We start from the raw sequence: 4,966 nt of genomic DNA, 5'->3' as shown, positions 1-4,966 counted from the left end.
GCTGAGATGAGATGAGGTTGTGGGGCTTCCACGCTCGGACCTACGGAGTCTCTGCTCAGACCTCAGTTCAAATCAGCCACTCTCCACCCACAGACTCCAGTCCCACGGAGTCCAATGGCTTTGCTCCATCCGGGCAGCCTGACCTGAAAAAGTGATTCAGAACATCTTAAGTGAGGGGGAGAGTTAGAGAACAATATGAACAGTCAGATCCATTTTAGGTTTTAAGAAAATATAGCACAAACATATAGCAAAATTCAGAGGGGCAGACTGAAAAGCCAACAAGCACTTGGGGAGATACTGCAGGTCATTGGTAATCAGGGATATGATAAGTAAAACAACAAAATAGCCCTTGACGCCCGGTAACTGGCTAAAACCAGAGAGTGGGAAACACAAAGTTGGGGGAAAGGGGATGTGTGGACACAGAAACTCCTGGGGAGCGTGCACTGTGGGGAGTGTGCACTGCTGGGGAGCGTGCACTGCTGGGGAGCGTGCACTGCTGGGGAGCGTGCACTGCTGGGGAGTGTAGACTGCAGCAGTCATTCTGGACAGCAAGCTGGCAGTGTTCATGCAAGTTAGCCAAAGAATGGGAACAACCTATATGTCCACCAAGTGATGAATGGATAAACAAAGGGTGGTATGTTCATACAATGGAATCTTACCCAACATTAAAAAGGAGGGAAGTACAGCTATACACTACAATGTGGATAAATTTATACAAAATGTCCAGAATAGGCAGAGCTATAGAGACAGAAAGTAGATTACTATTTGCTTAGGGCCTGGGGCATGGAAGGATTGGAAGTAGATAGCTAATGATTATAATAAGGTTTCTTTTCAGAATGATGAAAATGTTCTAAAATTGATTGTAGGAGTGGCTGCACAACTCTGTGAATATATTATAAACCATTGAATTGTATACTCTAAGTAGGTGAATTGTATCATATGTGAATTATATCTCAATAAAGCTGTTACCAAAAAAAATGACATAAAGGCCAGCTTCAAGGAACTCCCACTGACTACAGTTGGAAAAATTTGCCAAGTAAATAATGACAGTATCAAGTAACCCACTGAGTACAATCCATTGCATGTATTGATATAAACAACGCATAGAGAATTTGATGAGTATCAGGATATGCTCATAGTCTCAAAATTCCTCCCCAAAATATTTATTAATAACAAAGGGAGAAATAATAAAGTGATTCAAGTTCACATCACAGTAATGGGATAAAACAGAATCATGCCCCACCTAATAGGTTACAACGAGAAGAATTCAGCATCACTTCAGTGATATTCCTGCCAAAGATGCATAATCTGGATTGAATCATGAGGATGCATTAGACAGACTCAGACTGATGGACATTCTATAGAATAACTGGCCATGAAGCCAAGAAAAGGCTGGAACTCTTCCAGATTGAAGGAGTCTAAAGAGACAATGTCAACTCAACGCAATACATAATCTCAACTGAGCCCTTTTGCTACAGGGATATTGTCAGGACAATTGACAAAATGTAATGAGGTGCAAGTACTTGATGGCAAAAATGTTAATCTTATGATTTTGATAACTGTATTGTGATTGTGAGAGAGAATATCCTTGTTTATTGGAAATACAAAATAATGAAATCACCTCAGCAAGTTATGCTCAAATGGGTTTGCAGTAGGGTGAGTTCTTTATATTTGATGACTTTTCTGTAATATAAAACAAGAAACCATTATGTAAATAAAATACCTGGCTCATATTCTTCAAAAATCTCTGTGTTACAAAAGGCAGAGAAAAGTCGAACTGTTTCCAGCTAAAGGACATTAATAAGAACTTGAAAACTAAATGCAATGAATGGTATTGGATTAGTGATTTCCAACCGAGTGCCACAAGAATTTTTCAAACATGCAATACCTTACTATTTAGTCAGGGGCACTGACCTCTTTTCTCTTAGATTGTCAAATTTTAAAAATGACAACAGCAATGACCATCTGGTGTGAAGAAATCAAAATTATACCTATTTTTGTCAGATCTTCAAAAATATATATTTTAGTGTGCTGCAGAAAGTTAGTAATTAGTTTGTGTGTACCATGAGATGAAAAAGGTTGAAAATCATTGGATTAGGTCCTAGACCAGGAAAAATATAACATAAAAAACATTATTGGGACAACTAGTATATTTGAATAAGACCTGAAGATTCTATAATATCTTTCTATCAATGTTAAATTTCCTGATTTTGATCATTGCACTGTAGTCATGTAGGTGAGGGTCTTCATTCTTAAAAAATACACACTCAAGTTTTTAAGCATAAAGGGGCATGGTGTCTGCCACTAATTCACAAATGCTTCAATAGCAATCTTATAAATACATAGAGAATCATAAAGCAAATGCAGCTAAAAATGTACATACTGAAATTGTTTATACAATTCTTGCAACCTTTCCATAAATTTGAAATAATTTTCAAAGTTTTTCTAAAGAATGTAAAAAACAAAATGAAATATAAAACCCAATGTACATAAATAATTAACACATGCACACAAAACAATGCATATTTTGTGAGAATATATAACAGCAAAGATATACACTGTGAACATAATCCAATGGTTCTTTATTGGGGGGGGGGAGAATGGGAATGTATGAACTGAAGAGACTAAGTAAAACAATTTGTTTACAGACTGGAGAGCGGTCTAGACTAACAACCGCTGCCACCAAATTTCTCACCTCACACTTCTGAGGAATGGGGTGTGATAGGAGTGGAGACAAACATGAAGAGGGGGGGATGTCAATTGTTTCTTGTTTTATCTTTACATTTTGGCATTGTTTGAATTGTTTTATGATATAAATAAAATACATTCATATACTATTTATGTAATTTTTAAAATAAAGGAAAAAATAGTAATCTCCTTTTGATGTTACCTAGACTACTATTAGAAATGAGATACAGCTATATCCACTGGCATAGGAGAATGCCATTGTCTACAAAGTGGGTTTTTTGTTTTGTTTTTTAATATATTTTATTGATTTTTTTACAGAGAGGAAGGGAGAGGGACAGAGAGTTAGAAACATCGATGAGAGAGAAACATCAGAAACATTGATCAGCTGCCTCCTGCACACTCCCACTGGGGATGTGCCTGCAACCAAGGTACATGCCCTTGACTGGAATCGAACCTGGGACCCTTCAGTCCATAGGCAGATGTTCTATCCACTGAGCCAAACCAGTCAGGACTACTAAGTGTTTTTACTAGCAATTTGCAGAGGAGCAGGGATAGTATAAATAGTTGTTGCAGAAGACATAGTTAACATATGCATAATTTTAACTATTAGCCATGCTACCCCTAACGGGAGGATTAAGAAGAGGGACTTGTATACACTCTAGTCTGATTATTTTGCAGATTTGTTAATTTGTTAACAAATTTGTGAATTTGTTAATTTTTAATTAAACATATAATGCATGAATACAATCTTATAATGGAAAAATAAAATAACACGTATTGCTTTTATGATTTAAGATACATATTACTGTAAGAGAAGGAACTGTTTCTTACAGAACAATTGATTTTTTTAATGAGAGAGAAAGAGAAGGGGGGGAGGGAGAAACATCAATTTGTTCCACTTATTTATCCATTCATTGGTTGCTTCTTGTATGTGCCCTGACCAGGGATGGAACCCGAAACCTTCACTATGGGCTGACGCCCTATAACTAACTGAGTTACCCGCCCAGGGCAGAACAATTGATATTATTTAAAAAGGAAATATAAGCTCCCTTTCAACGAGACACAAATTTAAACAATAATGATTATGTAATTGTGCCTCTACTCATACAGCTAATACAGAGCAAATGCCCAAAGGTGAGGTTGTCAGTTTTCAATTCTCTTGGATGGGACGGTAAGAGTCTCAGCTCCCGGACTTTCCCACCCACACTCAACACTCCTGCCAAGTCTAAGCCACTAGTGCCTCTCCAAACCCACAAAGTTCTCCGATGCCCAGCCTGTGCGGGAGAAGGTGCCTACGTCCTTTCCTCACTCTGTCCCGACTGTCCAGGTCACTTCCACTGTGGAGCCTTACCTGTCTTCCTCCAGGCAGGACAAGGAACTCCCAGCCTCCGCAACCCTAGTGCTCCATTGCCCGTCTTCCTTCTCCCTAGAGGTCTCACCACTCTGAGAAGTCTTGCTCCGGACCAGTCACAGCAATGGGGGATTGGGGGGGGTGGGGCCGGAGGTAAATGGGGGAGGAAGCTTTGAGGCCTGAGGGCAGGACTGTACCCAGCACATAATGGCCCCCAAATAAACGCCTGTACAAACTGCTTTGGAAAGCAGTTCGACGGTACACATATTAAGTGCAATGAAAATGGACCTATCTTGTTGACTCGGACCCTGAAGAAATAATCCTCCCCTAAAGAGGTATGTATCTGACCGTTTTGTTTTGAGTATTAATTTCATGCTTAAAAACTTAGACAGGTGGGGATATCTAACAACTGAACGGTTAAGACAGTCACACAGTGACAGAACAGACTAGTACTCAGCCACTGAAAAGCGTGCTTGTAAGGACCATAGCACATGGCAAATGTTTAGGTCAGACCTCAGGCAGGGAAGGTGGGATACAAAGCCGCCTGGCCACCAGACTAAAATGACATAAATTATGCGGGAGGGAGGCGAGGGGTCCCTTTTTTATTTTTTTAAGGAAAGAGTCGTGAATTTAGGCTTGGGTATTGGGTTTTTGTTTTGTTTTTTTCCTTTAAAATCTATTCTCGTTATTCTAACCTACGGGCAGAGTGCAGAGGTTGAAAAGAGTTTCAGCATTGTTCGTGTAACTTACAAGCTGAGCCGAGAGGTGTTTTCAACCAGAGGCACCGTTTCTAAGGAAGGGGTCCCGGCAGCCGGCTGCGGACTACGAAGGGTCCGAGAGAAACTGGGCAAAAGGCAGATCACTCTCCCCGGCGGAGACCCGACTGCGCCTGGTCAGGTTCGCTCGCGGCCCCCCGATTTCCGGCGC

This window comes from Myotis davidii, unplaced genomic scaffold (assembly GCF_000327345.1).
Source record: "Myotis davidii unplaced genomic scaffold, ASM32734v1 scaffold247, whole genome shotgun sequence".
NCBI lineage: Eukaryota > Metazoa > Chordata > Mammalia > Chiroptera > Vespertilionidae > Myotis > Myotis davidii.
This window is presented reverse-complemented; position numbering follows the sequence as displayed.